The 22,697-nt window shown below is 36.9% G+C and overlaps 1 protein-coding gene across 3 annotated transcripts in view; it reads right to left on the bottom strand.

Annotated features, from left to right (window-relative positions):
* The window catches only part of ST6GALNAC5 (ST6 N-acetylgalactosaminide alpha-2,6-sialyltransferase 5), a 189,716-nt gene that overhangs the window by 126,195 nt on the left and 40,824 nt on the right, over positions 1 to 22,697 (bottom strand). The gene's annotated exons all lie outside the window — the stretch shown is intronic.

Genomic DNA, 22,697 nt, shown 5'->3' with positions numbered 1-22,697 from the left:
AAGACAATAGGGCACGGTGGATCTCATGGCAAATAGATTGGAATACAGAAAGTTCTGTTCTCTTGGCCTTACTGAAAGTAATGAATTATGAATATTATTTGGCCAGGCAGGTCAGAGGAAAAGAAAAATGTGTTTCTTCCATGTGCTCCTCTGGTAACAATGAGGCTGACATCAGTGTGAGGTACAGGTTCACAGTGGTTTTTCTCAATGTCCTAACATCTTGCTCCAACAAGTAACAGCAGCTGAGCACAAAGTGCACTAGCCAGCTGACTGCATTTGTTTTCCATCCTTCCTTTATGTGTGTGTGTATTCTGACTTGGAAGTGCCTTGAGTGTTTGCCTCTGCTCTTCCCTCTATAACTCAGAGGCCTCAACCCTTCCTTACTCCATCTTCCAGCAAGTTGTCAAATATTTTTCTTCTAAAAAATTCATCAGGAAGTTAACATGCTTTTTGACGATGCTGATAATTTAATAAGGTTATTGTTGTTTTTGTTAGTGTTATGGTTACACATCTATGAGTTTTGAGTGATCTGTCACATCCCAATTTTCCCCCAAGTCCTATTATTTATTGGACTTAGTATATCCTATATTGTGGGATTTTGCAAAACTTTTGTCTTTGAGAAAAGATGTATGTTCAAACATCAAAAACCAAAAGAAACAACAAGGAAAATAATAAAAACCACTTGCAAGGTCAGTTTAGGGCCTGCATTTCACACCTTCTCCCCCAGTCATCTGTTTTCCTCTTTGGCTTCTAATAGTGCTGCTATGTTGTTAACAGACCTATATTATCTAGGCCGTACCACTCTCTTGAGAAGTAGATGATATTCAGTTATCTACAAAACATCTCAGCATGGCGTCTCTGAGGAATATGTCCAAAATATGTCTCTTATAGCTCCCCTTTCTAACACACACACACACACACACACACACACACACACACACACACACACCCTGCTTGTCTTCCAGTCTCCTGACTTGAATTGTCTTTTCAGTCTTAGCATGATCACCTCATTTTTAGGTGAAAACCCACAACCTCTGGTACAAAGTCCAAAGTCCAATGCTCTTTCCACCACATGACCACATAACCTCTGCCTTAGAAAAAATCTTTAGTATCTAAATTTCATTATCAGTAGCTCAACAATTAATGCAATTTCAAAAGATAAGTGATTATAAAATTTATTCCCTTTGGACAACCTCACAAACACTATTGAATTATCTTATAATAATGTTCTGTAAATTAAGGGTTGACCCTACAAAGGGAACTACGCCGTAGAAAATATTTCTTCTCTTTCAGATTTCAGTAGCACATGTGTATAAAATCTCAAAGAAAGAATGCTCTTCTGTGAAACTGACCTGTGATCTTTTCTCCAAGAAGAAAGGCTCATTCACACTGGCCAGTATTCTCGGGGTGTACCTTTTTCTTACTACATTTTAGACTATGAACAACCAAATAAGCTACAAGTTGAGTTTTTACTTCCACCTGAAGATAAGTCTGTTGCTCCAAATTAAAGACAATAAATCAGACATTTGCTTTAAAAAGGTATGTACCAACAAAATAAAGAAAATCATAGGTGGGAACACTAGTTATGGTATACATGAAAAAGGCATAATATCTTAATTATACAATGAGCTTCAAATGAATGTAAAAATGCTAAGACCCCTGGAAAATAGTCAAAGAACAATTTGGAGAAGGAAATAATACAGTGAGTTACCAAACATGTGCAAACTGTGCCACCCAATTAGAGGTATCTATTGCCTGTTTTGTTAGCAAACTTCTCTTGGGAAATCCAGAATATTTTTACTTCTGCAGAAGATAATCTTTCTGCTACACTAGGGTTCAGAGTGCTTGGGGAATCAAACAGGAGCTAATTCTTGGTTCTTTCTCTTACTAACAAATGGCTGCTCAGAATCTCAACTTCATCTGGTATGATTAGCAAGTATACCTGAGATATTGTATTATACACATAATCTGGCACAGAAGCCATACCTAATCAGAGTAAGCTCATGGAAGCAGAATTTAATTTTGTTCACTGCTGTATCCCAAGGGCTAGAAAGTGTCTGGACTTTGCAGGCGTTTAATAATCGTAATCCTTGAATTGAATTGCATCAAAATGATTTAAATTACCACATTGTTATAGGTTTTTTATAGAAATCTCAAATGTTTTTCTATAAAAGCTAGGGCCAAAGGTCTTCAGCTTTTGTGCTAACTTTGCAGTTCAATTATTCAAAAACTGGGCATTTTCCCCTTTACGAGGGAAAAAAGGAATTAACCAAGGAATTTAAATCATGACAACAAACCAGTAAAATACCAATTTTATCCCCAAATTAATAACATTATTTCTTGTTATTTAGCACTTCATAGCAGAATTAACTTGTCAATCTGTACCTTTACATATACATATCTATTTGATTCAACAACAGTATGCTCTGCCATACTCACTGAATATTGCCACTACTGATTATTGGTGCCTAAGTAATAACTCTGGAATAGAGCTCACTGTTTTATGGGTCTTTGGTGGGATTTTTAAAAAATGAATTCTGCACAAGGGATAACATTAACAAGGAAAAAAAAAATCCATAATCTGATTTTTTCCCCTATCCAGACATTGTATTAGTTTCCTTTTATTAATCTAAGCAATAAAATTGCTTTGACACACTGTCGTTATTTATTATTCCCACATATTTCCAAAAAAGGATTTATAGTAGTCCATTTTAACATGCTGTTAGTGTCTTCAAAATTTGGTTCCCTGGAAACAGCCATGAAATTAAACATATACAGCTAAGCTCAGGCTAATATACTATAGGACCAATTTCTTCTGTGACAAATAAATAAAAATGTTTATTACATGCTCACATACTTATTATGCTGAAATAACTTCTATTAAACCATAATTAAGCCAAGTAAAATTTGACTTATGAAACAATCAATAGCAGAATGATGTGAAAGTAATTAATTTGTGAATCTGTATATAGCTTTTAAATATTATCTATAGATTCATAATATAATTGATTAGCTCAAAATTTGCAAATCGTTGTTGAAGACCCAACAGAGGCTTTCTAAAGGAGATTGCATTTCTTTTCTTTCTTTTTCTCTAGGATTGCTTCAGAAGCACTGACTAGCAAAGGCTTCCCATTTAGTCTGTTAATCACTACCAAAATATTCACAGGACTCCCTGGGCTTTCACTGCTTCTCACATCGTCAGGTTTTAGCATGCAGGCCTTATTCTCAACCCAATTACGTGGATATGAAGCAGGAACTTCGCAGCTGTCACAAAATACCTATAGCATCTGAGAAAGATATGGCTATCAATAACCAAAAACGGGGATTTTATCGCAGACAATATGTGAAATTGCACCTCACTGACAAAGCCACTGCAGAACCCGGGTGATAATATTATTATAGTAATTACCATATGTCTTACATCAAATGCAACTCCAGTTTTATTATCATTCAGCTTTTCTAGCAGGAGATAGGAGAGAGCTGTCACAGTTAGACAGATAACTTGTCCTCTATTCAACTGCCAGCTCCCCTCTGAAACACAGGCTTTCTATTCTACTAAAAGAAATACAATTATAACTCCATTTGCATTGAGAACAAGAGAAGCCCTAGGTTAATTACAGGTAAGGTTCTGTTTACATTCCCTGGGGCTAGTCAAAGCCAGATTCCATTTCTGAGCCGAAAAAAGCTACTGGAGTTTGAACTGAATCCACATTTTTTATTCCAGTTTTGAAATTCTGTGTGGCCAAAGGGGGCCTGTCACTCAAAGATGTTTCAAAGGTAACCTCAGAAACCTCCATTTACCAGAGTCTAAATGTAGTTAAAAACACAAAGTTCAGAACCAAAAGCCTAAACAACAACAAAAAAGGAAAATGGAGGTTTGTGGCTGTGATCAGGAAAGGAGGAAGTGGCATTATGTGTATTTTTAGTGGTATGTAATCAACTGATTAAGAATGTAAGACAAAGGGGGAGCGGCAGGAGAGAGTCCTGGTTGCCAATGCAGTAAGAGGATTATTTATCAACAAGAAACTGTGTTTTAAAGATATGATTTTCCTCATCTGTGAGGCTCCTGCCCTCTTGTTTTCCTGGCTTTCTGGGCTTTTTTGAGGGGGGAGGGGGCAGAGAAAAGAATTGGCTGACCATACTGACCTCAGGTGATGTCAAGGATACGTGTCTTCTCCCGGCTTCACAGAAGATACTTATTTCTCCTGACTTAGAGTAAGCTTTTCAAAAATATGGATACAGCAGTTCATGTTCTTGCCAAGGTACCCACAGACTGTTTAGCTGTCTGGTCACAACCCAAAAATATTCTGAAATCTGTAGATTTTAGGTGTCTAAAGCTAGCCTCTTCTTCCCAGCCTTTGTCCATCACCTCTCTTCATTTTAATTTGTTCATACTTATCACTTAACATGATTCAATGTATCTTTTTTTTAAACATATTATATTTGTTTATTTTCAGGTTCACTCTCGTTCCTTTCCCCCACTGCGTGCATACAACAATGTTAGCTCCCTGAAGCAGGGGTCCTTATCTGGAGCCTAGAATAGCACCAGGCAGATAGCAGGTATTTGATCATTACACTAAGTGAAAGAATGAACTGCTGTAATAATTTCAGAAGATCTGAATGTTGACTGTTGTAGTAACCATTGCCAAAGCTCCACCCATACACAGATCATCTAGATATAGAGGATGCCTTTTTTATAGACCATTTCCCTAGACACAAAATTTCAGGATTCCATTTACAAAATTAAATGGACAACAATTCCAGTTTTACGGTCTTAGATTCTTCTTTTAAAAACGTTACCCCTAAGAATTATAATGTGTGCAGTTTCCAAAAGAACCAGTCTGAGAGAACGATGAGGGATGGTTCTTACCTGTTTCACTTAAATTGGTGGAAAACAGGGATGGTGACTGAAAATATATTTCCAATAGGAGGAAGAGAGCAAAACAGCAATACACCCTCTAGTGAAGAAAGTGGGCATGCCACACCGCATTGCAAAGAGCATCTCCTACATATGGAATTTGTTACTTCAAATCTGAAGACCTAATCCTAATTTTCTTCTTCCTCTAATTATGCTAAGGTAAAATACAACACCAGCCTAGTTTGTCAGCCAAGAAGCATGAGCATAGTCTGCGTGTATGCAAGAAGGATGGCCTTGGCAACAGCTTGGAAGTGGGGATGCAGGGTACTTCCCAAGTTCAGTTATCTCACTTCGCTGGACATAAACCAAAATCCCTTCACCTTTAATTCCAAGGGAGATTTCATAACGGTATTACTTTCAGATTTGGTGAAATTATCAATGCCTCTTAGAAGTTCATTTCTATTCAGCAATACTCTCATTTGTGTTTAGTGAGCTTTCCCTCTAATTGCCATCAGCAGTTTTACCTACTTACATACTTACCAAAAGCCCTACTCAACCCTATCCCAGTTACTCTCAGCAAATGGGAAAAATTGAAGACATGTGCATTCTCTGACTTATCCCCCACACCTGTGACTCATCTACTTCCCCATGTAGGCTAGTTTCCTCCCCTCTAGTCAGAGAAAGATGTATTCTATTCCATCTCAGGCTAATTCTTTATGATGCCACTCAGCATATTCCCTCTCAACTCCCCCAGACCTCACTTTAACAATTACTCCTTTCCTTTCCCATATGATAACCTCTTCTAGTAACTTGTCAAGGCCAACAGACATAAACATCTCTTGTATCATTTAAAGACAACTCTTTCCTTAGTTCAATGTCTCACTTTAGTTATTACCTAAGTGAATATTTTACCTCTATTTCTTTATTCCTAACCTAGTGATTCACTGAAATCCAACTTCCATTCCACCTTGCTAAAGTCAATAGTCACTTCCTAATTCCTAAATTCAATTAACTCAGGTCTCATTTTTGCTTCTCCTTTTTGGTATTCTCTTCATCTTGAAACTCTTTCCATCTCTGACATCACTCTCCTAAATCTTCCTTACCTTCCTGGTTTGTTTTTCCTTTTGCTGATTCTTTTTCTGCATGATCCTTAAATGTTGTTACTCTTCCTTAGCCTTCTTTAATGTCTACGGATGATCAGGTGATTTGATCCATTTCAGTATTCCAACTACCATCTGGAAATGCTAATAACTTGAAAAAATTATCTTCAGTTCATATCTGTCTTCAGAAACCCAAATATATGTGTCTCATACATTCCTAACAACATAGTTATATCAGACCAACATATGAATAACTGAATCATCATCTGCCAACCTAAAGTCTTTTGTGTGTATATGGTTTTAAATGCTGTGAAATATTATAAATATAGTGACTGATTCTATTGCTAAGTATCATACACTTAAATCCCTCCGATGCTAGTAAAAAAAGAAAAGGAATAATCACCCAATAATTTCAATGCATATAACTTTCTTTTGCCATAAAATATGCTTGGAGGTTAAATTTGGGCAAGTAAAAATGCCAGTGTATTAGTTATTTATTGATGAATAACAATAATACCACAGACTAGCAGCTTAAAAGAACACATATTTACTGTGGGCCAGGAGTTTGGCACTACTATACCTAGTCCTCTGATAGGGTCTCACAAGGCTGAAATGAAGGTGTTGGCAGGGTGTGGTCTCATCAGAGGTTTGACTGGGGAAGGATTCACTTATAAGCTTAATCCAGTTGTTAGGAGAACTTAGTTCTTGGCAGTGTTTTGTTGGCTGTTGGTAGAGGCCACATTCAGCCACTAGAAGCTGCCAGAAGTCTCTTGTTATGCAGGTCCCCCAGCAGGGCTTCATACTTTCTGAAAGCCATCAAGCAAAGGAGAAACTCCAGAAGGATGAGTGCCACCATCTTATGTCATGTTATTGCATATGTGTCATCATGAACATTCCATTCCCTTTGCCATATTGTACTGGTTATGCAAGTTACATGTCCTGCCCACTTGCAAGAGGAATGTCCCACACAAGGGTGTGAACACCAGGAGACAAGGATTGGAGGCCATTTTAAGAGTCTCTCTGCCACAACCAATATATCTTCCCTTTATATATAGGCTTCATAAATATTTTAAATTTTGATTGACTTCATAGTGTCTCTTCTCTAGTTAATGAATACATGAATACATGGAGGTGTCTGCATAGTTGTGACAATGCTCTTCAATGGATCCAAAGAATCCACTCCCTAACGCAGAAGCTTGAGTTTTCATATATTAGATTTCTTTCAAGGTACCTACATAATGTAATAGGAAACTGCCATAATGCGAAGAAAAAAATTCTGGATTTGCCATCCATTTCAGAATCACTCTCCCAAAGAGTCTACTAGAGAGTAATATAATTAATTTATTTGAGTTTTGTTTTTTTCCTTCCACCTGTTCTGAGGGTGGAAAGAAAGTGGGGAGAAGGGAATTAAACTAATAAACCATCAAAAACGTTCACCGTGTCAGTCTACAATTGCTACTATTGCTTCTAGAAAAATACAGGTTATTCACAAAACTGCCATTTAAAAACTGCATTACTTCTTTGATAATTCTACGTACTGGGGTGAAGGTGCACATGACTGGTGGGTTTATTTACTTATTCAACAAATGTTTAAAGAGTATGCACTCTATGCCAGATACTGTTCTAAATAATCTAGACATATAAACTATCCTCATAACAATACTTTGAGTTAGGTACTATCACTATCTTGATTTTACAAGATGATAAGACAAATAATAAAAGACATATTTAATAAATTACCGAAGACCACAAAATGAGTAGGGGGAAGGATCAGGATTTGAAGTGAAGCAATGTGCTTACAGTCTATGCTGTGCCTCACTCTAGACTGGGACTTTTGAATAGCAAAATAATTCAAGCCACAAACACAAGCTAAATCTATTTTTTAAAATTTATCTTTTAATCCCACAAAAATATGAAAAGAACCAGGAGTAATTAATTTTTTAATTTTTATTTTTTATTTTTTTGTGGAGATGAGGTATCATTATGTTGCCTAGGCTGGTCTTGAACTTCTGGGTTCAAGTGATTCTTCCACCTCAACCTCCCAAAGCGCTGGGATTACAGGTGTGAGCCCCCACTCCTGGCCCCACTTTTAATAATACCTTATTAAATCCAAACTACAAAAATATTATTTCTACATATAATCAATCTACAAATTATTGAGACGATGAACAGTTTTTAATATATAAATCTTCAAGACCTGTTATATATTTTACAGTGACAGCACCTCTCAATTCAGACCTAGCACATTGCGGTGTTAATAGCCACATGTGGCTAGCAGCTACTGTAATGCACAGCATAGCTCTCTACCATGCATCTCTGCTACACTATGCTCCCAGTAGCAAAGCTTCAGATGCAGGTTTTTTTTTTTTTTAATTCTTAGAGATGGGGTCTCACTTTATTGCCCAGGCTGGAGTGCAGTGGCATGATCATAGCTCACTGCAGCCTCAAACTCCTTGGCTCAAGGGAGGCTCCTGTCTAAGCCGCCCAAGTAGATGGGATTACAGCCATGCAACACAGTGCCTATCTATTTTTTATTTTTTTATAGTGACAAGTCTCATGGTCTTGGCCAGTTGGTCTCCAACTTCTAGGCTCAAGCCATCCTCCTGCCTTGGCCTCTCAAAATGCTGGGACCAGAGATGCGAGTCGCTGCACCTGGCCATTCAAATGCAGTATTTTAGTTTAATTATTTGCAGTTGTTAGTTTAATTACTTGATTTGTTTTCTCAACCTGAAACTTGAAAGGATGTGAATTGGAGAAACAAGACTAATGAATTATTTCATGAGATTGCAACTCCCTGAAGCCAGGAGTTATTTCTATCATCTCTCCACTATGTTCTCTGTGCCAAAACAGCATTCACAAAACAGCAAGTATTCAACAAATATTTTTGAAAGAAAGGAAGGCTTGAAGGAAGCTGGACTTCGTATTTTAACAATCAATTGCATGTATTAATGGCTCAATATGTTAAGATGGTGACGTTGGGCTCACTCAATTGAATCCATTAAATGTTACCTTGTGCTGGAGCTTATGGTAAGCACCAAGCCCTGAAGGAAATGCAGATGACAGGCCCAGATCTTGAACTTAAGGTGCACATAACGGAGACAGATACTTTAACATTACAGTGTAGGTATGGAACAGAACCTAAACAGCCTTGGGAGTGATTAATCAGCTTCGGGCAGAAGGTGGGGATAGTAGAGTGAGGGTGGCAAGAAGCCACATTTTTAAGAGCAAAGTTGACAGATGATGAGGCTAGGCAGGAGTAGACATGCCCATTTGCAAAATAAGGCACCCTTCTCATTTATTGTAGTTGTCCAAATATGTACCCAACTCATTTTTTGGGGTGGACTCACTCATCTGATGTAAATGAAATGGCATAGAAACTAAAATCAAAATCCTTAATATTTCAAAACAACTCTGAAACCTAAGTAAGGCAATGGAGCCAATATGCTACCTTTATTGCTATGAAATTGGGAAAAGAACCCCTACTGAATTACGTATATTAAGGACTTCATGTGACACAGCTGATATGGCCCAAATAATCACAAGTGTTTCCTTTTATTAAAAGCCACACTTCCAAAAGCATAATTTTGGTGCCGCACACCGTAATGAATATGGCTATAATACATCACATGGCATTAAAAATCAATGAAGGATGAAAATACAAGCGCAGTATTCAAAACAATTCAGATTAGGATAAAGCTGTCGACCTTTATGTTCTGTTTCCTGGTCTTAGTAGAGAAAATAGAGAGAAACAATAGAGGTGATAGTAAAATATGGAACTATATTTCACCCCGACTGGCGCTGGAAGTCCCACAATGCAAACTGTTGAGTAACAGCAAAGTAACATGAGGTCTATTTGGGGGTTCCCTCCCAACCATGTACTCCCAGATTGTCCCCATCAAGCTCCATTTTCCTCCAATAAATCACACATTGAGAAGTTCACCACTTTCCATTTTGAACCCGAAATTAGGCTCTACAACATATGGTTACTCTTCCGGAAAGCAGCATTAATAATGGCATGCACAATTATATCAGAATCAAAACTAAATGACTTTAACAGATTTATGAACAACCTTATGGATAAACTCATCAATCAAATTTAAATGCTTGAATAATGCAATAATGCCACTTATTAGACAAGCCTAAAGAGAATAGATACATTTTATTGTTGCCAAGAGTAACAAAACGCAATAGAGGTCATTGGGGATCCTACAGATAAGGAAAAAAAGGAAAGACCTCATGTCCCATTAAAACAAAAGGGACAAGCACAAAGACAAAACCCAGAGGCTTAATTAAAATTCTAAGTCTACTAAAACATACAAATTAAATGTGTTATAGTCCTCTGCCACTCAGAAGAAAGAATTATCTATTTTCCCCTAGGGCTACTTTTTCTTAACATGCCTCTCATCATTTTTTTCAAGATACCAAAATCGGGCCTTTACTAAATCTTTGTCCCTTTCCTAATAGTGATAAAGGAAAAGTCTCACTTTGCTTTTGTCTCTTCTTACTAGAGTTTTGAATCACGCTACTTCTCTCTCTCTCTCTCGCTCTTCATCGCCTCACTGTCCTCCAATACAGCACTATTAGTGTTGAGAAATGAAAAAAATATAAACATAGCCAATGTTAAGAAAATAATGGTACATTCCTAAAATATATTTTATATATCATTAAAATACTTTTTAGAACTCTGAATAACAAGGAAAAACAAAAGCAATACAATATTAAAAATGCAAAAGCCAGATATGAAATTATGTATTAGGTGTTATTTGAAGGTGTTAAAATATATACATAATTTAAAAACTTCTGTACAGTAAAAGGACATCATAAATCAAAAGACAAATAACAAATTGGGAAAATATTTGCAATACATGACAGACATGAAGTGTATAGGTATAATATAAAGTAAACCTTTACAAAGCAATTTTAAATAAGATAAAAATCACAATTTAAAAATGAGCAGTTCACAAAAGAAATAAAATGGTAAATTAATAGTCAAAAAGATGTTTGATTGGACTATTAATGAAAAATTACCTGTAAAAATGGCCCATCATTTTTACCTAACAAATGGGGTTAATATTTCATTTTCTCCTAGTAAATTAGAGAAATATTAGTAATACTGATAAAGGTATGGAGAATCCATCTTTTCCTGTATTGCTAGTGAGCGCATACATTCTCACAACTTTTCTTTCGGCAGTCCTGAAATACATATCAAAATTGAACCACTAATTCCTCTTCTAGAAATTTGTCTCAAGGAACTATTAGGTTAAGCACAAGAATGCATGTACAAGGAGCTTCACTGAAGCATTATTTCAGAGAAGAGAAACCTAGAAACAACCTACATACTTATAAATGAGGGATTAGCTGCATACATTCTAGAATATCTATCTATCCATTTGAAGAAATTCTCTGCAACAATTAAAAATACTTTTTTCATATTTCTTGATAATAGAAAGATCTCTCTGAAATTCAAATGAATAAAAGAGCCAGATGCAAGGCATGATATAGAGAGTGACCCCTACATAAATTACAGAGACATCTGTGTGTGTAGGTATGAATAAAGAGATGACGGAGTAATTACCAATAGATTAGTGATGGTTGCCGCTGGGTGATAGTTGAATTTTCTACATAAGCATGCTATTTTAACTTTCGCAAAAGATTTATATGCAAAGATAAAAGTGATTCACACTTGATAGTGGAATTATAAGTGACTTCTCTTTTAGAGCATTCATTACTTTTTAACATTTTCTTTGCTTTGTACTTTATACATTTTGCATGACTTTATTTCATAACAAGAAAAATAAAACAACAAGGAAGAGAAGAGCCATGGAATTGCTGGTGCCTACTTCCTCTGATCCTGCAAGGCAGATCCATTTGCTCAGTTTTCCCACAAGTGTGTCAGCTGGAGTGGGAGGCACGGAGCTGTCAGAGTTCTGTGAACTTGGCCAGGTTTCTGTAACCAGAGAGCCCGTCAAATCTGCATGTGGTACCTAAAGAGCTGCATGTGGGTTGAAAGTCCTGGTTTCAGTGTTGCTGGCTTATGGATCAAAATGTCCTTTTAGGTCCCAGCCATCTCTTCTAGAGAATTTTGTCACTAGTTACCTTTTAAAATATTGCCTCTCTAAAGTTGAGAACTGCAAAACAGACGTTTTGAAAAGGAAATGTGTATTTCCCACAGTTCAAGAGATGCAAGAAATGTTTGTATTTATTAATGAAATACCTGAAAAAATAGAATCTAGGTTTTTATTTGTGTATATATTTTTAAAACATATCATCCATTATGGAATGTATCGTGTAGGACATACATATCTTCTTATTGCTTGTTCTCTTCATTAAGTATCAAATTTTTGCCTTGGATGGCTTCACCTAATGATGGAGGCTTTGAAACTCCTGAAGGCATTTCCATGAGCGACTCTGTCATTTGAAATTTTAAAGCAAAGAACTCACTCTTTTTAATCTGAATTAATTTCAGTGCAGTGATGACTAAAGGAAGGAAAATGGACTCAGCTCTGGTCCTGTCAGCCCTATCGTCTTCAAGATTGAGTGACTCTGATGGTAATAATAAACTGTGTCTTTGGCTTTGAATTGGCAAATTCAAATAGATTGCTTTAAGAAAACCAGGTGACGTGGTTTGGGTATTTGTGCCCTCCAAATCTCATGTTGGAATGTGACCTCCAGTACTGGAGGTGGGGCCTGCTGAGAGATATTGAATCATGGGGGCAGATCCCTCATGAGTGGCTTAATGCCATCCCCTTGGTGATGAGTGAGTTCTTCTGTTAGTTCATGAGACTGATCTAGTTGTTTAAAAGAGTGTAGGTAGCACCTTTCCCCTCCCTTACTCTTGCTTCTGTTCTTGCCGTGTGATGTGCTGGCTCCCCCTTCGCCTTCCACCATGATTGTAAGCTTCCTGGGGCCCTTACCAGCTCATGCTTCCTGTGCAGTGAGCAGAACTGTGAGTCACTTAAATCTCCTTTCTTTATAAATCATCCAGTCTCAGGTATTCCTTTATAGTATTACAAAAACAAACTAACACATCAGGCCATCTGGAATTACTTACTCTCCTTAGTTTCAAAACACTGAAAAATAAACCTAATTGCTGCTCATGGGTCTGTACAGGTCAGGAATGTTTGGACACAAAGGATTACAGATTTCTTTAGGGTTTCTTGGAAGCTTTTGGTTACCTTAGTTGAAATTGCCCTTGGTCTGAAACCATAGGTGTTTGAGCTCATAGAACTGTGGATGCTCCAGTCGTTGTGCACCAAGGATATGGTGTAGATAGAACTTCAGTACATATATGAAAGTATGTGAGGAAACAAAGAAACACATTTGAACTAATTCTTCCGTCAAGTTGTCATTGTAGAGAAAAGGGGAGAGGCAAAAATTCTGGTTATGAATATTTTAAGGAACGAACAGTATATTAAATGCCTTGGTATCCCCCATTAAGTCCAATAAATGTTAGACACAAAGTATGAGCTCATTAAAAGGAGTGTATTCATCCAGTCACTCAGAAGATACTTGTGTGTTCTTACATAAAAGTAACTGTGGGGGGATATTAAGATGCATGAAATGGACCTGCCCTCCAGAAACTTAATTCAAATTAATCTTCTCCTCCCAATAGAAGCATGATCTCTAGATACTTTCAGAGTATCTCTTCAGCGTGCTGCATTTCATGTCTTGCAGTTGAAATTGGAATGGAACGGCTTAGGGGAATGGGAAAACAATGCTACCTGAACAGAATCTGGTTTGTGGGCTTTGTAGATAGAAATAATACTTCTTTATCTGGAGGTAAAGGTCCTTTGTTCACACTTCAACTTACATAGATGCACACACTCACCCACTCACACACTCAGCAGATTAAGACAACCCAGCAGAAATCTGTCCCTCCTACTCTTTGGCATCACATTTTTGTACCGTCATGCTGTACTTCTTTGACCATATTTCAATAGAACTTTCATTTGATGCATTTGCAAAAGCTCAGGAAAGTGCATGCAGTATATTTTCTTTGGAATGGCCATTAATTTTTAAGATGTTGGAGCTGATACTTTATAGTTTCTGTGAATATCTATATAGTGTGTATGAGATGTGATATGAAGTCATCATATCTTGAGATCATGCTTTTCCAAATACAATTAATTGTTCTGCTGCAAATCCATTGAGATCTAACCTCAGTGGGACTAGTGATGGAACTGGTTTTTGTTGTTTGTTTGTTTGTTTGTTTTTGAGATGGAGTCTTGCTTGCTCTGTCTCCAGGCTGGCGTGCTGCGGTGTAATCTCAGCTCACTGTAATCTCTGTCTCCTGGGTTCAAGCGATTCTCCTCTCTCAGCCTCCCAAGTAGCTGGGATTACAGCTAACTGCCACCACGCCTGGCTAATTTTTGTATTTTTAGTAGAGACGGGGTTTCACCATGTTGGCCAGGCTGGTCTTGAACTCCTGACCTCAAGTGATCCACCAGCCTCAGCCTCCCAAAGTGCTGGGATTACAGGTGTGAGCCACAGTGCCCGGCTGTGGGTAATCCTTTTATTCATCTCCAGTTGACAAACAAGTATCTTCCACATGGACTGTCCCAAACCCTGTCCAATGGCTGTAAGTCTCCATTCTCTGTTCCTGATTGTCCACTTACTCTTTTTTGCATTATTTCTTCCTTTACAATACATATGCTTTTTATATTCTTTTTCTTACCTTATTTTAGTGGTTGGAAGTTCCAGTACCATACTTAATAAGAATGACACAAATGTCCTTTCATTGTTCCTGATCTTAAAGGGAAGTATTCAGTCTTACCCTGTTAGGTGTGATATATGCTGTAAGGGTTTCTGTGTAGATGTTCTGTATCAAGTTGAGTAGGTTCCCTTCTTATTCTTAGTTTGCTGAGAGCTTTTTTCATGAATGGGTGCTGGATACAGTCAAATGCTTTCCTGTGTCAATTGAGATACTCATGTTTTCCTCCTTTACTCTGTTAATGATTTATTGACTTCCAAATGGTGAATTAGTATTGTATACCTCTGGAGTTTTTCAAATGCAAATTCAATTTCATTAATGGTTATAGAACTATTCTGGCCAAGGCTTGGTAGTTTGTAATTTATAAAGAATTGGTCTATTTCTCCAAATTTATGAATGTAAAGCTGCTCATAGTCTCCCATTATCCTTGTAATGACTGCAGAATTTGTTTTGAAATCCTTGTTTTATTTTTGCTGTTGGTGATTTCTGTCTTCTTGTTTTATAACTTTGTGAGTCTTACTAGAGGTTTATCAGTTTTATTGACTTGTTTTTAAGAATCAGTTTTTTGTTTCATTGATTTTTCTCCATTGTTTTCTTGTTTTATATTTCTTAATTTTCTTTGTACTGAAGATCAATCCCCAAGATAGGAAAAGAAGAGCCCCTTTTCACTCATTTTCTTTCCAGTTCTTAGTGTCTTCCACTATCTTTTCTCCATTCTTTCTGTGTTAGAGAAGGGTGCTTTTCCCTCTTTCCAAGGATAAATTCTCTCTTCCCAGTTTGGTTTCAGTTTTCTCCTCTGGGGCCATGCCACATTTGTAACTTTCTTTTTTCTTTCATCTTCAAGCTATGCCTTAGACTCTAAATTTGTTCCTACCAGTCTACCCTAAATAAAGTCTCTCAGGCATAATTCTCACTAAAATATTGTTTTATTCTTTCCTTCACCAAATCTCTCAAGCAGGTGGTCTACATTCTCTGCCATTAGCAGTTCACTTCTCATTCATTATGACTATTTCCTATTCTTATGGCCATGCCTTAACTATGATTAAATATGATGGTTTACACTACAGCAACCCACCCTGAGCTCTCTATTCTTCTTTCTACCATATGTTTTCTGTTTGGGGACTTGGGCATTACTCTATTATTTGTGTTTCCATATTCAAACTCTTCAAGAGAGTATCTGATTGACTTGTCAGTTACTCTCCAGTATAAATGTCAGATTGGCCACATCTGCTTATAAGATTAGCCCATAGGCTGACTTTGGGCCAGCCACTGTTCTCTGATCCAATCCGTTGTGACCCGTATAAGAAGGTAATGCAGGTACACAGCATGTGACTATGCATAAAAAACTTTTCAGAAGGAGGTAAGAGTGGGAACTTCTATGAAGCACTCAGAGTATACCACAATTTAATATTCCCAATTGGGTATACTTACAGTGTTAGTTTAGAGTACTGGCCATTTTTAGTAACGTAGATAAGTTGATTATTCAGTGTCAGACATTATATCTGAACTGGAAGGTTTTTTAAAAAGCCCAAAGATCAGTACTTTAAGATTTAAATTTCTTCACAGTTTCTATGGCATATGCATCTGAAATTCACCAAATTTTATCAGTCATTTGGCTGTTTTCTTTTAATATATCAAAGAATAATGAGACTAATTCATGGAAAGTCACAGAATTGATAGTAACCTGGATTTTAAAATTTCTAAGTTTTGTTATTTCTTTGTAGAAGGTGAGATTAAAAAAATTCACCAGCACTTCAAAAGCCCAGCTATGTAGAGCTGACTCGAAAAGCTGTTCTAAGATACTTGACTTTCCTTCCCTGGACATGAATGATATGGATACACTTTCCTTTCCCTTTTTCCTAATTTACATGTGAAATAAAGTCATCACCAGAAAGATGAATATAACACGTCAAAACATGATACAGGACATTATTTCTCACTGCCTTAGTTTTCTGCAAATATTTCCATCTTTAAGTTTCAGCCCAGCTTTCTACCTTATTTAATGCCATATTTATAGTGTTTTCTCTGATTTTTATTAGCAGTTCTTTGTGAAACTGGTTATGGATCTTTTCTATTATTTTTCGTACAATGCTAAAAGATTCATTAGTGTAGTAATTCATTACTGTAGTAATACTGCAGTTCTCATTATCACCTTAGCGTCAACTCTCTGATTACAGTTATTTTAGGGCAAGGGTATTCTGATTTGCCAAGATTATAATGAAGAAAGGTCAGAAGTTTATTTTTTTATTTTTAAAGTAACTGAGAACTCTTGGCTTGGTCTTTGGAATTTAGCTTAGCTCAGCCCCTATTTACTCAGCACTTATACTCTGTTAGGCACAGGGGATGTTAAGATGAATTAATACAGGTTCTAAAACCAAAGACTTTATAGCCGAGGAGATGAGACTATTGGATATATGCTCAGTGCGATCACTGGTAAATTTTCTCCGAAAGACAGAGGAAAGGCACCTTGTCCTTTAATAGAGGGAGTGTCAGAGAAAACTTTTGGGAAAGGAACATGCCTGAGTCATGCCTTGAAGACTAAATCGACACCCATTAAGGGAAGAAGGTGGGGATTTTCAGCAAATGGGGGAGCCATCTAGGAGCAATAACAGTGTGAACAATGGCGCACACATTCCTTGGGGCATGTGAAAACCTATAAGCTGCTTGGTACCTCTGGAGAGTAACAAGGCTGAATGGGAGGAGAGGAGCCAAGCAGCCTAAGACAGGAGGCACTGTCTGAGCCGGGCTGAGGCGTTTTCCCTCAGTCTTCACGTTATCGAGGCAGCCTGGAAGCTGTTTAAATTGGGAGGCCATGATCATATTTGTTCATCAGAGGGATCAGTCAATCAGCTGCAAGGAAGAGGAATTTGAAGGGGTAAAATCAGAGGCAGTCATCCAGTTCAGAAAGTTCCTCACTCACAATTACAGAGCAAGATAACCAAGGCCTGAGAACCGAGGCATTGCTAAGACAAGAAGAGAGGTGCTTACCTGAGGAAATTAAAAGGTAGGATTTTAATGCTGTTTTACAGTATCTTAATGATGTGCTAGTAAACCTTACCTATGAATACAAATAAATGGAGAAGTAAACAGGAAATAGATAGAATACAGTCCTTACAATTCTTCAGTGTAGAGGCCACTTTATTTCAGTAAACCTCATTGAAACTCTATGTGAGCCTGTGTGTGTGTAACAGACACAGTTCATTTAAGAGTTATCTGTGTTGCTGTCCAGCTAAGGAGTGTTTATTCCCTAGGGATCAAAGTACCCAAATCTGGCAAACTCCAAAGCAGTGAGAGGGATGAGGACTGCCTGGTGCCCAGGTGCTCAGCTTGGAGTGTCATTCTTGTTTTTCCTCTGTCGCTAGGCTGGAGTGCAGTGGTGTGATTTCAGCTCACTGCAAGCTCTGCCCCTCTGGGGTTCAAGCGATTCTCCTGCCTCAGCCTCCTGAGTAGCTGGTACTACAGGCATGTGCCACCACGCCCAGCTAATTTTTGTATTTTTAGTAGAGACGGGGTTTTACCATGTTGGCCAGGATGGTCTCAATCTCTTGACCTCATGATCTGCCCGCCTCGGCCTCCCAAAGTGTTGGGATTACCGGCGTGAGTCACCAAACCTGGCCTGGAGCCTCATTCTTTTGACTTTCTCTTCTATTACTGATGTTGTGGTAAAAATGACCAACACATTAGAAGCATTTTCATTAGAGATCTCTTCTTTTCCTCACTCTCAGACTGGAATAGAAGCCAGAAAAAAAGATTTCAGGCACATTATCAGCTTCATTCTCTTCTCCAACTCTATTTTCTAGAAAGATGGTAATCTCCACTGAGCTGATCACCATTTTTTAAAAATAATTCTTCATATGTTACCTAGTGTGACAGTTAACTTATGGTCACATTGACTTGGCCAGGGAGTGCCCAGACATTTGATCAAACATTATTCTGGATGTTTCTGGATGAGATAACCATCTGAACTGGTAGACTGAGTAAAGCTTACTCTGCTCCCTAATGTGAGTGGGCCCCATCCAATCAGTTGAAGACCCGAATAGCACCAAAAGGCCCAGTAAGAGGGAGCACCTACTACTGACTGTTGAGCTGGGACATGGGTCTTTTCCTGCTTTGGACTCAAACTGAAAAACTGGCTCTTCCTGGGTCTTCAGCCTGCTAGCCTTTGTATCAGAACTTATACCACTGGCTTTCCTGGGTCTCCAGCCTGGAGACTGTAGATCTTAGGATTTCTTAGCCTCATAATCACATAACCCAATTCTTTATAATAAATACACACATACAAATATAAATATACATTTATGTATAATGCCTATTGTTTTTGATTTCCTGGAGAACACTGACTAATACACTACTATACCTAGACAATAAATTTTCTACTAAAGAAAAACAAGACACCAAAATTTTAAATTATTTATAACCTCATTACTCAGAGGCAACTAGAATATTGTGTGTAAGTTGGGAGTTCAGTTTTCCAAAAAAAATGAATCGCAGTGTACAGATTTATTAGTTATCCTAGATCAATAATAGATTATGAATGAATAGACATTTTGACAATATTGACAATGTTTAGCCTAATTTTTCTTTGCTTGAGTTTAGCAATGTTTAATATTGCCAGCAAGTCAGTTTTTGTCTATCACGAATCTTACTCTGATGTGTTTTTTTAGTTCTTTTAGGTTTATCTTGTGTCAATTGCTTATGACTGTAATGCTCATTCTAGGTTAAAGTCAAAATAAAATATTTGTTTTAATGTACATGCAAAGAGCAATAATAAAGTAGATGCATAAAAACTGGGTTCAAGGCAGGATGAAATAATGAGGTCAAAATTTCCTTTTCCAAATCAAAACCTGTATAGTTGAAGGAAGTGGAGCTCGTAGCCTTGCTCACCTGACTTTTCATTCACCGTGAGGGAGTTATTCCAGGAGGAACGAATTCTGGAGAAGTATAGCAATTCTATTTAGAATTTCTATTTTTCTCTTCATTTGCCCTGTTAATCATTTACCAATGTACTCGGTTGATATTTATACTCAATTTTTAGTGGCATTAACACTGATTATCAACAAAGAATTATTTACAGGGAAATTATACTAACATTATTTTGGTTTAACCAAACATAAGAAAAAACTCATTGTTTGGAACATGAAGCCATAGCCATGGTAACATCAAGGTATATCCTAATTACAAGAAAAGTACCTAAAAAGAAACAAAAACCTCATATTCCATATTGGTAAACACAGTCCTTTTTTTTTTTTTAAGGCTTATGACACACCGTCTAGATTTTAAACGGAGCATTAAAAGAGAAATATGGAACAGTTTATTCAAGCCTTGTGGTTTCTCCTTATTGAGCACTAAAGATTGTTTCAAGTTCCCATCCTTTAATAATTCATTAGTTTTCTAGTGGAAACTAAAATCTTGATGTTTAAAGAAACATCCCTACATCAAAAAAATAAAGTAAAATTTAGAACAGGATGACAACTGGAGGAGAAAATTTTTTGATCATAAAAGTTTTCAGTTCTAGTCCCTAAGACCAATGTATAGCATCTGAATAGGACATACAGATTTTTTTTTCATTCCTTTAAAGAGAATTAAAGAGAAAACAAGAAGATTGAGAATTTCTTTGTAAATGTGTGGTTGCTTTTAAAATGTGGAACAAGGGATGAGTCCTTTGGAGACAAAGGTGAAGCAGCTGCATGTAGCTGGATGAGGCTGGCTTAGTCCCATCCCTCCCAGTTGTGTCATCCGTGCCAGCTTCCTACTTGCAAACTCGTGTCTCAGAAACACGTATGAGAACACAGGTACAGGAGTGCTTTCAATCAAAATTTGGATTCCCTTCTTGGTTTAAAGGTAAAAGATACTTTTTTCCTAAAAACTATGAACTACAAAAGCAAGGAAAAGTTAGCGATCTATTCTACAGGAGTATTTCAATGAGGTTTTTTTAAAATGCAGATGGCTAGATCAATCTTGCCTTTATTTTGGTAGAAAACATGTTTTCTGTTAACATTCCAAATTCTCAAATAGAAAAAATGATTATTATTACCACCAAGGAAGTTTTATAAATGTGTTAAAATCTTAGCAGTATCAGCCTTAAGTATTTCCTAAGTGAGCGTATGTTCTGTCTTCTAATAGAAAGTGCAGTTTGTAAGAGCTGAATGTAGATCAATGGACTTTTCTCTCAGTGCACATGAAATTCTAAAGGCAAAAGGGTTAGCTTGATGAATGCCTCATTTTTATCATCTACAATTGCAGTGGGTGCTGAACTTGAATTATGCTCTTTTTTTTTTTGGCCTTGACCACTTATTTAAATATACCATTTACCTAATGTATAGTCAGAGGAGCAGAATTTTATAATCACTGGGATTTTGAAAGGCATATAAATTACCACTGTCTGTGTCTTTATCTGCATCAACATAAATATCTCCAACTGTGTGGATACAGATGTTAATACTGATAATATGCATCCTATTCACAGTATTAATAAATGCTTATTCACACTCACATTGATAACAACCTACAGAAAAGGTATCATTAGAAGCATATGATCAGTATTTTATAGTTTAAAATTAATATTGAAACTTTATAAGTGTTTGAGCAGCCATCAAACTGATATTTTAAAACTAAGATTTCCAAATCTCTGAGTTAGAACAGTCAAAAACATGAAACCTCTTATCTATGTCTAAATAAAAATGTTTGGTTGATTTCTTTGGGCAATCAGTTTTAGAGAGCGAAAATGCTTTCCCCTGAAATTACAATATTTACTTAGCTTTTATTTTTTTTCAAAGATTAAAAAATCACACATCTTTAACCACTGCAATTGTGACACTGCATATCACCACCCGCGTTTTCTAATTTCATGATTGCATATATTTGCGCAAATTATATAAATAAGATGCAATTACAATAATTACAGAGGAATAGGCAACAATTGAAAAAATACAAATTCTCACTAAATGATATGAAAATTGTCAGACAAACCCATACAAGAATAGAAACCTACTTCAAGATGAACCCAACCAGACAACAGCAAACAATCCAGCCAAACACCGTAGTCTCAACAACTTGAAACATGTTACACTGGGAGACCTGAAGCTTGAGGCTTAAGGGTAAAGTTCTTTTTCCTCAAAATTTGTTTCCCAGTCCTAGAATGTGAATGTTTAACATCCTGACTTTCCTAAACATATTATGACTACAGAACCTTTTTCCTTGGTGTTTTCTTATTGTTATTTCAAAGAAAAGGGAAGGATAATGACAAAATTAATGAAAAGCAAGCACACTACAGACAACTCTATGGAGTTGTAATTAGGAAAGAACAGGTCCTGCTATGATTTTCTTGTCCTTTTCTCCAACTGTATATATCATTTTCAATGATTCACAGTCTAAGAATGTTATTTGTCCAATTTATTTTGCTTTTAGTTAAGAATATTCATAAGACAAATTATGCAACTCATCCATTTGAGAGCTCTATAAATTTTCCTGCAGTGTATTTTATTTGCATTGAATTTCTCACTTGGTTTTATATTGCAGACAAATATTCTTTTTTTACGAGATTTTCTTTTTTTTTAAATTAATTAATTAATTAATTAATTTATTTATTTATTTTTATTATACTTTAAGTTCTAGGGTACATGTGCATAACGTGCAGGTTTGTTACATATGTATATTTGTGCCATGTTGGTGTGCTGCACCCATCAACTCCTCAGCAACCATCTATTCATCATTTATATCATGTATAACTCCCCAATGCAATCCCTCCCCCCACCCCCCTCGCCATGATAGGCCCCAGTGTGTGATGTTCCCCTTCCCGAGTCCAAGTGATCTCATTGTTCAGTACCCACCTATGAGTGAGAACATGCGGTGTTTGGTTTTCTCTTCTTGTGATAGTTTGCTAAGAATGATGGTTTCCAGCTGCATCCATGTCCCTACAAAGGATGCAAACTCATCCTTTTTTATGGCTGCATAGTGTTCCATGGTGTATATGGAGCACAAGATTTTCAGTACAAGTTGCCACAGAAGGAGGGTTCCAGATTCAACCATG

This window comes from Rhinopithecus roxellana, chromosome 12 (genome assembly GCF_007565055.1).
Source record: "Rhinopithecus roxellana isolate Shanxi Qingling chromosome 12, ASM756505v1, whole genome shotgun sequence".
In the NCBI taxonomy this organism is placed as follows: Eukaryota; Metazoa; Chordata; class Mammalia; order Primates; family Cercopithecidae; genus Rhinopithecus; species Rhinopithecus roxellana.
The sequence above is the reverse complement of the archived record's forward strand: the minus strand, read 5'-3'. Positions and strand labels throughout refer to the sequence as shown.